Genomic DNA, 12,982 nt, shown 5'->3' with positions numbered 1-12,982 from the left:
GAAAAATTTCTTTCAAAGACTTGCAGCTCGATGAACGCTGATAGCGCCAACATAAAACCATAGCCACGGGCGGGAGACAGCGCGCCCGGTGCGTACCTGCCGCCGGTGAGAGCGCAGCCCGGCCCGCGCCCGGCAGCGGCGGCTCCGCGCTCCCTGCGGCCCGGGGGGCGCGGGCAGCTCCGCCACAGTACCGGGGGCACCGGGCAGCTCCGTGACGGTACCGGGGGCACCGGGCAGCTCCGTGACGGTACCGGGGGGCTGCCGGGCGGCCCCGGGAGCCGCGGGAGGCTCCTCCTCCGCCCCGGCACCGCGGGCAGCGCGGCGTTGCGGGCGCCGGGACGCGCCGCGGTTCCCCACGCGTGCGGTAGGTGCGCCCCGACGGCGGCGGCGGCGGCGGCACGGGGGCAGCCCCGCGGCGCTGCGCGGGACCGGCGGCCCCGGGCTCAGGCTGCCGCGGGGGGCGGAGGGGCGGCTGTGCCGGACGAGCAACAGAGCAGAGGAGCCGAGGGGAAACCCCCGTGCCGCGCCGTGCCGTGCCGTGCCGTGCCGCTCCGCCGGGCTGCCCCCGTGCCGCTGCGCTCCGCGCCCCGCGCAGCCCGCGGGCGGCTCCGGCGGGAGGCGCGGCGGGGAGGGGGCGGGTGGGCGCGCCCGGGGCGCAGCGCGGGGCGCGGAGCCGCCGCCCCGCTCCGCTGCGCTCCCTTCCGCGGGCATGCGCGCCTGCCTCGCACATGCTCACTGCGCCCGCGGCGGGCGCGCACACTCCGCAGCGCCGCGGCTCCGCGCTGCACCGCCGGTGAGTGGGGCAGGGGCTGCGCGCCTCCGCGGGTGCGGGCTGCCCGCCGGGGCTCCGCGGGCCGGAGCGCTCCGCGGGCGCGGGGCGGGGGGCGCGGAGCTCCGGAGCCCGTCGGGGGGCGGCTGCGGCGGAGCGCGGAGCGGCTCCGGGTGCGGAGACTCAGGATTAGCGCGGGGAGTTAATTGCTGCGCAGCGTGCGGTTCGGTTTTACCGTCAAGCGAGTCCTGCTTATTAATGATTTTAATAGCTTTTAAATAAAATGAGCCGCTGCACTTTCCCGCGGCTGATTCTACGAGGAAAACTTGTATGTGATTTGTGCTGCTTCTATGAGGAGAACTTGTATGTGATTTGTGCAGTTTGAGTAAACTTTCCAGAGTGTTAAATTGTGCTTGAGCCCAGTGAATGGCCTCTAAAGGAAATTATTCATGGTATACAGCTACTGTTGTTCAGATAATGTTTCAAATAATGATAATGTTCTGTTGTATAAAGTTGTGATTGCTAAAATACATGTAGTGAACCAATAAACAGTTTATTGGTGTGTATCAAATATTAACAGAAATTTTGTTCAGCGCAATATCAAATTCACGCATCCCTGAGCGCCGTTAAAAGCATTGGCAGGAATGGTTTATTGTTTTGTCTCTCCTGTGGACTTCATTAATTTACTGAGAATTTCTTCTCTCTGCAATGCCATCCGTGGAAGGGTCCCTCCCCTTCTTCTCCCCCAGTTTATTGAGAAGGAATGTTTAAATTTCTTCATGCTATCCACATCTGTGGGTATTAGGGCAATCTGGTCCACAAAAGATGGCATACATTTAAACTAGTAAATCTGTGTCTAAAGTAATGCTTCTTAGACAGTTTCATACATTTAGCATTGCATTGTTTTGTTACTTGTTGCTTCAGACAGGATAAATTCTTTCTCATCGTCTTTTTTTTTACACGTGGGGAAACTGTTTCCATTTCTTAATGAAGCTGAATTTTTACGTGTGCCCTCAGATGTAACACAAGCAAGTAGGAAAGACTTGCAGTACAAATGCCTTGAAAATAATCAGTACTCATAGTTTTGGAGACATTCCAGAAACTTTTTAAGCATGTTTTGAAAATTTACTTGAAATGGTACAGCAGCTGATAACTTAATTGTTCTACCTTAAAACTCTTAATTTAAAAAATATCTAAATTTATGGTTTAAAATTGAATTGTGTAGTTACAGAGTCAAATTGTCCACGTAATTCTTGTGCCTCTTCTACTCACCCACCAACAGGTCAAAACATTTGGCTAAATAACAAGTGGTGTATGCTTTTGGTTTTACACTCATTGATTTGTTTTGCTTTACTTTGCTTAGCCCACTCCCCTCAGCTCCTTTTCTTTTAAAATTGTACGTGGAGACTCGATTCCCATGACTCGCTAATCTTATCACCATTATTTGGCTGAAATTTTTTGAAACGGGTTCCTGTTTCAAATACCTCACAACATTGGCAGCCTTAGGTTCCATTAGAAAAGCTTCATTAGGGAGAAATAAAAATGTTGTTGATAACTCCCCCTCCAACAATAAGCCCCGTATTCAACTCCACGGTGTTTGTGGATATGCCTTGAATTATAAGAAGGAATTAAACTCAGGTATTCACACAAAGAACTTGATCTCAGAATATCACTTAAAGAATCTCATGTGTTGCTATGCACAGCTGGTTAATATGCTTTTTTTCCCTGCAAATTTAATAATTTAGCTATTAATCCTGCAAATATTATGCATGTTTAACTTCAAGCCTGCGAGGTGTTGGGCTGAATTCTGCGTGGCTGTGTTTGTGTGTCAATGTGTGTGTGTACACACTGCTGACAAAGAAAACAATTAGAGACGTTACTAATTTTCTGCTGTCTTCCCAACTGTTATTTATGATGTGCAGTAGTACAACAGCTATCCTGAAATGAGCTATAATTCTCTTCAGTAAGATTTGTTTCTTCTGTGCCAAATTTTGCAGTAACCAGATGGTCTTAAGGTGTCTTCAGCCGGAGAACAAGCATGAGCAGTGCTGAAGACTAATTATTCCTTGCAGTAAATTCCTTCTGCAATAAATTCACAGGTTGTTAGACCTAATCTGTGGAAATGATTGTTAAGATCGCTTATGCAGTGAAAAATGATTTTATAAATCTGTGAAAACTAGCAGAAGTTCTTAGAATGCCAAGAAAATATTTTCAAGTTAATTTTTCCTGGCTGGGGTAACTTTTATTTGGGACAAACTCTTAAATGAAGTTGCAAATTCAATACTTTTCATAAGCCATGGAACACTGCAGTTTTAATATGAATATTTTAAGTGTATCCAATAAGTGGAGGGGTCATTTGGTAGATTATGTAGAGAAGGAAATTTCATACTGCCGTTCCCAGTGTATCGTTAGTTTCATTGTACCTGTGTATTTTTCACACCAGTAGCATTGTATATTTGGGTAGTGCATGGAGGAGCATCCTGGATTAACAATCAGGTTATTTGCATTAAATTTCACGCTGTACTGCACATGACAGGAAAATAGTTAGGAACAAAAAAATATATTCAGTTATAAACAATGGTATATATTAAGTAAAGCCATTCAGGCTTAAATATGTCCTCCTTTTTGGGGGCTTAATTTAGTTAAAAATACAAGATTTATTTTTCTTTCAGTATATGTCTATTAAAAAAATGTAAGTACTCAAACCTCTTGGCATTTTGCTTACTTTGATATGAATAGGGAGAACTTGCCAAATCTCTTTCCCTTCCTTTTCTGCTGAAAATCCTGGTTGGGACTGTTCATTAAGAGATCCCATCAGAAAACAATTGTTTCGTGGCAGTCAAATTCTTAAAACAATACTTCATCGTTATTTGCAGATCTTAACTCAAGTAATGATGTTTAACAAACACCTTGTTTTAATCAGGTGAGGATAAGCCCTTCAATTAGGATGCAAATAATTGCTCCTCTTGGTTGGGTCATTTGGGGCCTGGAGGTGCTACCATTTGCAGGTAGATTTGGTGCTACCCAAGGTTTGAAGGAGGAGAAATCTGGAATAAGGATTTAAGTCTTGTGCAAAATATTTTATTTTTTTATTGCAGCATTCAAAACCCGATCCAGCTCCCTTCTTTGTCAGGCTGTTCAGTTGATCTTGATTTACTGCTGCAAGAGGTGTGAGAGGAAAATTGGATCCAAAATAATGTTCACTGCAGAGATGGTTTCAGTGAGTGTGTCACAGAGTGAATAATTAAAAATAGTCAAACCTCTTTTCACTCAGTCTTTCTGCTTGTGCTTTAATTATATATTTTAATTATTTCAAAGATGTGTAAAGTGAGATGAGAAAGATTACACGGGCATAATCCTTCCCATTTAAAATTATTTGTCTGCAGCTGCCTAAGTCCTGGCATTAGGAGTCACATACAAACATGTTTATTTAACATCAGCGTTATCTGTTAGATTGTACATGGTTCATTAACATGGAGAGAATAGTTTTTGTTTAATAGTGTGTGGGAGCTGCCAGAGGTCAGGAGGGGTTGTTTGCCTGAAGTCGAGATGGCATCTTGGCTTTGCTCTCCTCCTGTTTGTCACCTCTGCTGTGCCCGGAAAACGCTTCCTTAGTGCCGTGCTGAGCTGTTTTCCCTGGTGTTGAGAGGCTCTGTGCAAAGCCAGAAGTCTGCTGCAGGGTTGTGGTAAGGTTTATGGGGAGTTTCAAGGGAGGTTTGCTCTAATTTGTGGGGGATTGTTGTAGTTGGGGTTCGGTTGGAAAAAGCAGCTTGGGAAGGATGGAGCGGGAGGGGACAGAGGAGCCTGAGGTATTGTTGTGGTGCCCACAGTGTGTGGCTGTGATGGAGGGATTTTACAGATTTGGGGTGATGGCTTGGGAAACTGAGAGTGCTTTGTGTGCCAGTGAATAAGGTTTTGTTGGTGTGGCTGGGTCAGAGCTGGAGTCAGGACAGTACCTGGTGAGGGTGCTGAGCTGCAAGAGGTGGCAGGACAGGATGGGACCCTTCTCTGTCCACAGAGCTTGTGGGGGGTTCTCACTCCTCCTGCTGCTGGATTAGAAGCATGCTTGGACATATAAAACCATATCAGGGGCTCCAGAATACAGAATTACCCATGGCCTCAAGTTTAAAGAGGTCAATTAAAGTGTTTTACTGTGACTTCTGTATATAAGGTAATAGCCACACACTGCACACAGTATTGGGAGAGAGATGTGTACACCCATCTCCTTGCACAATTTTAATTTTAATTTCAGCTTCTTGAAAATGTTTCTGAATGTTTCCTACAAGTCAGTGAATTTCTCCATCCTCAATTGGATGATGAGGGCTCTTAGGGCTTTTTGTGCCTTGGAGGGAGAAGATAATTTAAATTTCCATTAGGAAAAGGTAGAAAATTGCCTTCTTTGATTTTTATCAAGCAAAGATCCCCGGTAGATAATAACCAAAAGGTGTTGAATAAAATGAGCATTATTGTAGAATTCAAAGTGCAGTGGAAGATGCAATGTGACTGAAGCATACCGCAAATGTGCAGTTTTTAAAAAGCATAACAGTAAAAATAGAAGGGCTGAAAAAAATGAGCTGAACTACTGTGTTGATTATAAGTTGTAGCTGAATCACTCTTAAGGCCTGGATATTGTTTTTAAAAAGCCAGCAAAACATCTATTTATAAAAAAAATAGCAAGTTCCCTCAGAAGGGAGGGGAGAGAGAGAGAGCAAAAGTGTTATCTTGGAGGAGGGAATGTCTGGGGTAGGGTTTTTTTTCCTTTGAATTATTTTCAACAAGTACTTACTCTGTTCTGTATTTTTAAGAAATTATGTGGACAGCAATTTTGTTGCTTTACCAAGGCAGTGAAAACACCAAGAATCCTTTTTATAATTTGGAAAGAATGTCAAAAGAATGAAGTAGTTAAACCTAAGTGTATTAGATCATACGCCTTAAATGCATAAATAAGCATAGCTGCAATCACAGAAACCAATGTTAAAACCACCAGGAAAACTCACCCACAAACCGTAATGACTTAGAGGGAATGACCTCAGCCATTGTGAAATTTGTGCCTATTTGTTGACTGACATTTATTTAGTAGAAGCAGGGTGCATGTTTTGTTGGGGTGTGGGATTTCCTTATTTGCAAGACTGCTGGGTTTTTTTTTTTTTGTTGTTGCTGCCAGGTTTGAATACAAAGAGTGAAAATGGGCTCGAGGCTGTGAGAGCCTGGATATGATTTGGGCCGTAGCAATTTGAAAAGCAGGTGAAGGGTTTGTTATTGATGCACAGAGAGTGGTGGAACTGAAGTTTGTTGTTCAGATGTTAGGAACTTCCTTGATGATAGCCCACTTCTAACTTATTCCCAGCTGGTTTTCTGTTAAGGAAATGAAGGTTTAAAGTATTTGGTTACAAACCTGAGATTTCTTCACGTCCGTGTCTTTGCGTGAGTGCTGCATGAAATGCTGGTGTCATTCATCTCCCTTCTGCTTTTTGGAGAGGAAATTGGTGCATGGGAGAACCTCAATTTGCCTTTGCTGCAACACCACTTAATAATTCAGGGAAATGGAAGTCTTGAATTATTTTAACTAAAATAGTCTTTTTCAGGAATGTTTTTACATAAAGCAGCATAACAGATTTCAAGCTCTACCAGAGCCATGTCTGTCTGCAAACAGGATTTCTCTCTGCTGCCTGCTCCTGGCTGTAGGCTACTACTTTTATGGGTTGCAACAATCAAAGAAGTTCCAGTTTTAATTGTGATGTGCAGAGAGGTTTGAGAAGATAGGTCAGTTCGTGCTGTTGGCTTGAGCACCTAACTCTGGACATTCGGTCTCGTCGTGCAGAAATTCTTGTTTGCCATCCCTGCTTTTGAGAAGGAAAGCAGCCTAGCTAAATAAATAATCCTAAATGAAGAAAATTATTTAATACTAGTCAGCCCAGATAGTAACTGGTCAACCCGTGGAGAGTTGGTGCCTCTGTCTATGCTGGAAAGAACAGACTTGACAGAGAAACTCAACCAGAGCAGGACTTCCAGAGACAGGGCGACGTGGGGAATGTTCCTTAAACTCAGCAAATGCCTTAAAAACTGGACATGCCTCTAGGATTACGCAGGCACCCACAAGAAACAGTGAGGGGAAAGTGGGGAAGCATCTGAAATGCTTTTGTTTTTTAAATAGGTTGAGTAAGCAGAGCAGACTGGGGGCCCCAGTTATTTACAGCTCTGTCTGTGCACCACGCAGAGAGCCTCATCAGCTGTCCTGAAGACAAGTTTTCCATCTATTGCAAATCGTGTCTTTTGATGACACATTTGATTTGGCTGTTTGCTGTGTAATTGTCCTACAGCTACTTTGGAAAGAACTTTGATCAGTTTTGAATATAGATCTGTATCACTGGTTTTGATTCCCCTTGCGACTGCTCCTCTGTGCTCAGTTACCATCCATAGAGTTTAATTGCATCTATCTGACAATTCTTTGCTTCTAAAACAAGTCAAAAAGTGTTTACAAACTGCTTTATCCTCTGTAAATGTTGACAGTGTGTACTTCATTTTTGTAAGCTATGTAAATTTATTATTTTTCCCTGCTACTGTGGGTGAAACAAGACAAAATCTTGTCTAAAATTGAGCAATACTTTTTATTTGAAAAAGAGAGATTGTTTTTTCCACCCCTTAACAAACTGAAAAGCACAATTTTTTTCTGAAAGACGACACTTTTTTAAGTAAAACATGTGAATGTTATTTTTGCTGTATCCAAATTTTCTTTTTTATTCTTCTTTTGTATGCTGACTTTATTTTTGAATTTATAAACCCGTGTTTTTTGCTAGCTTACTTTTGATAAGTGCTGTGTTGATACTACTCCTCTTCACTGAGACAGATTTAGGATTATGTCAGCCTTAATGCTTGTAGCAAAATACATAAATTTTCTCCTTCCTTGTGTTCAACTGTGCATAAATATATTAGATCCAGTCGTGCTCTCACTGCAGTTCCCAATCATTTCACTTTAGGGTTGAACTTTATTGAGTGGGAGCAGTTTTAAACCTTCTGTACTTGTTACAAAAGTGCATATTTAATTTTTTTTTCAATCCCATCATAAGTGCTGCCAGTGCAAGTACAGCTGACTTCTTCAGTGCCTGAGCCTTGCAGAACCAGAGTGAGAATCATCTTTCTGTGCTGTCCATGCTCAAATGCCTGTTTGCAAATCAGCAAAGTTTCCAGCAGCAGTTAAAAAAGATGGTAAATCTGAATTTGGTGGAGAGAGGGAGGTACCACAGCCCTTTTGGTACCAGTGGTTGGAACCTCCTGTACCAAAAATTTGCAGAGAGATGACTTAGCCCATGGTATCACATCTCTGACCTGATACTCCTAAGTGTATTGGTGGAGTTAGGTGTGTGGCAGGAAAATAAGGCAGACACCATTTTTCTTTTTATTTATTGACATAAAATTATGAAATCATTATTCTGTATAGCCTTAGTGGCCTGTTGTGTAAATACCTATGTTGGAGGAATCTTGTTTTTAATAAAATTAATTTCTCTGAATAAGAGGCAAGCTTAGGTCTCTGACCAGAAATACATAATCATTCAGCAATGCTGTAAATGTGTGTAACCCTGCACAAGGCAATGTAAGATTATGTTCTGTATAGCCAATTTCACAGACCTTTGCTGTCTTTCCCTCTTCAGTGTCTCTTCACCTGAAAACTCTTAAGTTGTGGTTTGAAGGAAGGCGTGTTCTGCCTATTATATATGATTTCATATTGCTTGTTTGGCAGCCATCCTTCCTGTTCACTGCAGCAGATGAATATAATTTGGGGAGCAGAACTAGATGGGGAGGGGGCTGAGGAAGCCAAGTGAGTCTGCTGTAAAAATATTTGAGATGCAGCAAAACCTTCTGGGCTAGATTAGTTCTGAAACACCATTTAGGCCCCCCTGATAATTAGGGGTGGGATGTGGAGACAAATGCTTGGTTTCTAATCCAATGTAATAAAGGAAGACAAGTCTTGGTTTCTAACTGAGTAATAAAGGATGCTGCTGCTCAGAGTCAGAGGTGTTGATTCTGGAGCTTGATGCTTTCCCTCTTAAAGACCAGGGCTTCTCCTTGCCCCAGCTCCCTGCCACAAATCAGGATTATTCACTCCCAGCAGTGGTTTAACCGTGTCTGTGGTGGGGCAGGGTGGTTCCTGAGTGATGCACAGGAGCACTGTGCCCTGGTTGAGCACGGGAAGTGGAAAATGAATATTGTTTTGAACTTGAACCCTGAGAGCAGACAGAAGGTAATTATTGGAGCTGGAACTCCCCCGGGAGAAGCGGGGGAGTGATGCTCTGCGCTTGTAAGGAACACTGTGGGATCTTAAATATCTCGTAGCGTTTAACGCTTTGGTTTTACATTTCTGCTTTTTAATTGATCTTCTGCTCTTCTCTTTTCTTGGCAAATACAGGAAGAAACAATTGGATGTGGACTTAATGTGCTGTATTTATTGATAGACACACTTCAGCCCTCCTTTTGCTGGTGAGGCAGGACTCTTAAATTTCAGTCTTGGTGTTATTTTCTGTTGTAAAATTAACTCCTTTGCTGCTGGCTTACTTAGTGGACCTATTATAATTTGAAAAATTAATTAATTGATGATTAAAAGCACATAAATGTATATGAAGCCATTTAATCAGAAGCTGTAAGCCACTTGTGTAGTATTTAGCTTTGATTATAAATGTATCTGTTTTATGAAGTAGAAAACCCCACTGTAATGACACAAAATATGTGGTTGTAAAGTTAACATTTTGAGAATCAACTTTTAAATAATATATTACTACTAAAATCATAGTAGCCTTCTAGAAAAAATTAAAAAGGTAAATCTCTGCCTTCAGTGAATATTTTGCTGTATTTCAGTGGCCTGTGGCTTCAGTAATCTACCTAAGTGTTTTTACATTTTTTTCCCTTCTCTTTTGGCTGCTATTTTACAAGTTCTTCGACAAAGAATAGTGAGTGCCATATTTCTCCTTTTTTTTACAGACTGTGTGGGGTCTTCTGGAGATTTTTAAAATACTGTTCCTTATTAGATAATTACACAAGGGAAAATATTTTTCTGTTAATTTCTACCTATGGTGGTGCATGGGTTTTCTTCTCAGAAAAGAATAATTCCATATTTTAAAAACACCATTTAAAGTATCAAAGTGAAATCACATTATTTTCAAAGCATAATTAAATACATACTATTTACTATAAAGTCTCCCTGACCAAGTTCAGAAGACTGTTTCAATGGTGATGAGGTTTTAGAGGCAGTAAAATTAAGTCACTATAAAAGAAAATTGTGTGATGATTTATTGTGGCAGAGCAGGTGAAATTCCTCTCGAGATTTTAATATCTTCCACCTGGTATAGAAATGAAAAGAAAATATTCTCTAGCTGGTGACTAATTTGTCACTAATACCCAGGGGTTCCTTCATTACAATGCAGAGATGTCAGTTCTAAGAGAAACGCACGGTGAAAAAACCGAGTGCAACTTCCCGTTGGAGACAGTTACAAAAAGGAGGAAAAATAAAGGTCTGGAAAGCAGCCTAAGTCGTGTGAAGGAAGGCTCTGAAGCTATCAATCAGGGTAAAATGCCTGGGGAAGGATTTTACCTGCAGGCTTCAGTGGAATTCATGGGGACAAGTCTGAGGAGGAGCTCTGGCACACAGCAATGCCCAGTTCTGCTCGCAGCTGCACCTACTGCATCCTGGTGATTGCTGCAGGAAGAACTGCATTGCTAAAAAAAAAGCAGCCACACTGCTTACTGATGGCTTTTATTCTATATCATGGTAATGAATTGAATGCGAGGCTTGGGTGAAAAAGCTGCTAGGGAATATCTGCAGCTCGAAGCTTTCAGCAGAGAGCGTGGTGTTTGTGCCACATCAGTGTTTTGACAAGTCATTTTTCCCCAACAGAAAGTTGCTCCAGTGTTCAGAGACTGGTGTGGTGTCCTCACTTTGCCTTTTGCTGCAGTAACAAAATTTTAACTCCACTCTTGTCCTTCCAGTGCTGCCATTTCCAACAGCTTGGAGTGAGGGGAGCATGAGCCAACGCAGGCCCAGGGGAGAGTGAAGTAAGGATTTCAGTCTCTCTCCCTTAAGGAACAAGCCGCTGACCCTGCAGCAGCAGCAGTCTTGCTTCTTGAGGGCTTTCTGGTTTAGTCCAAACCAAAAAGTTGTTTGGGAAGAGTGTTTGCAATACATTTTTATGGTAGAAGTGGTGATGCAGTGTTAGGACTCCCATGGTGTTAGAGATTTGGGAAGGAGAAGTGAGTGCTGCACCAAACACCATGAATGCTGGAAACAACCTGCCCAACAAACAATATGAATGTTGGAAACAACCTGCCCAACAAACAACATGAATGTTGGAAACAACCTGCCCAAGAGCTTTGTGGTGGAGGTGTTTATGTCGCAGGGGGAGCCCTGCAGAGTCCAGGCCATGGTAACACAGTTATGTTTCTCACTGGGAAGATTTAATCTCAGCTGTTCTATGGTTAGTTGGAGAAATGGAGGATTTTATGTTCTGTCAGAAGGAGATTATTGGAAAGGAAATTTATGGGATTTGCTGCATTTCTTCCAGTTATAGTGTATTCTTCAGTCAAAGCACTGAGATGAGTAACAAACACCCTTGCATGTGTGCTGGATTGAGGATGGCCAGATGTCCACCCAGCTCCTCACCTGCTCCCCATCCTTAACAGATCAGGGGAGAAAATATGGAAAAAAAGCTCCTGGTTCAAGATAAGAACAGGGAGCTCACTCACTAACTCCCATCACAGGCAAAACAGACTCAGCTTGGGGAATGATTTTGGTTGAAAATGTAATTGTACTTGGATGGTAACGTGCTGGCTGTGAAATGTGTTGTCTTTTACATGAATTCTTGAACTAGAGACACTTTTTTTACATGTTCAGAATGTTACATTTCCTAGATATGTTTTCTTAAGTGTGTTTTTTGATTTTAAGTTGGCAGAAAATTTGTAACTGCTCTGAAGACTGGAAAGGCTCCTGTAGGGGACTTCTCTTCCCTGCCTCTCCAGAAGCCAAATCTTCTTTAATGTTTGGGATTTTTTGCCTGTCTATTAATATTCATAGCTAAAGTGTAGAAACAGATGAGATGGTCTTGCCAACAAATGGTGGCCATCCTCTTGATTTTAGTCATTCATCCAAGGCTTAAATAACATATAAAATTTTCTTGATATGTTGGGCTTCAGGGCTTTTCAGACATTAACCTTAAGCTTGCATGGCAGCATTTTTTTACCTTATTTATGCTCCTAAGGAAGGCATGTTCAGTTCCTCATGAGCCACTTGCCATTCCTGATGCTGATGGCAGCTCTGTGCCTAAGAAGAGCCTGGAGAGTGGAGGGCAGAGGTTTTGTGAGGAGGGTAAATGATCCTGCTGTTCTCAGTGGAATTAGGTTTACTTTGAGAGGGATCTTGCTGAAGATTTGTCTGTAACTGCTAACAAGGTGGTAATGAAAGTGTGCTGCTGGTGTTATCACACATATGAATGTGTGCTAATAGATGCTCTGGCAAACTAACATTTTGTTGTGCTGCTTTTTTCTCCTCAAGATGGCCTTACATTTATGTTCTTGCCATGGGAAGCAAGTTAGAAAAGTCATTTGAACGGCAGTGAGCTCAGGAGTGAGAGCTCTATGTAAGCTTTTTTATGTTTAACCTGACAAGCCAAAGTCTTGCCCCAAAATGTTGTCCGCTACTCTCCAAAGAAGCTGTCAGCCCTTCATTAATCATTTAGTGGTGCTTCAACTGCACAGTAAACAAAACCCACCAGGCCTGTGTTGTCCTGCTTGCAGCCAATTCTCTTTTGCTCAACACCTCATGGAGAACTTGGTTTGAAACCCAATCTAGCGAGGTGCAGCCTTCCCCAGCAGACTGCTCTTAATGGCCCAGATGTCTCCTTAATGAAAGGGCTTTGTTGTGCCAACACCATGCTCTCTGTCTTTCCTCAAGTGGATGCTCTCATCCTTGATGCAAATACCATTACCAGAAGAAGCAGAATGGAACCTGCAGTGTTGTAGTCTCTGGAACTCAAAGTTTTGTAATTACTCTTGGCTTATACTCATGGAAGTTATTTCATACAGGAGTTTTTCAGCATCACTGAAAAGCAAGCTCCAAATTTTGTTGTGTTTATTTTTGTAGTGCCTGAAGTGGCTGATACATCCTTGTGACTTTGGGAAGTGCAATTTGGATTGTATTCTGCAAATTAAATGTTAGTAAAGAAGAAATAG

General features: G+C 42.6%; 1 protein-coding gene across 2 annotated transcripts in view; it reads left to right on the top strand.

The window, feature by feature from the left end:
* The first annotated feature begins 735 nt into the window (after positions 1 to 735).
* The window catches only part of EYA2 (EYA transcriptional coactivator and phosphatase 2), an 86,652-nt gene continuing 74,405 nt past the window's right edge, over positions 736 to 12,982 (top strand). For both annotated transcript variants that reach the window (XM_058036140.1, XM_058036139.1), the window contains exon 1: positions 736 to 793. The gene's annotated coding sequence lies outside the window, so the exon portion shown is untranslated. The remainder of the gene's footprint in view (positions 794 to 12,982) is intronic.

The sequence above is a fragment of the Melospiza georgiana genome, chromosome 17 (genome assembly GCF_028018845.1).
Source record: "Melospiza georgiana isolate bMelGeo1 chromosome 17, bMelGeo1.pri, whole genome shotgun sequence".
NCBI classification, from domain to species: Eukaryota; Metazoa; Chordata; class Aves; order Passeriformes; family Passerellidae; genus Melospiza; species Melospiza georgiana.
The sequence above is the reverse complement of the archived record's forward strand: the minus strand, read 5'-3'. Positions and strand labels throughout refer to the sequence as shown.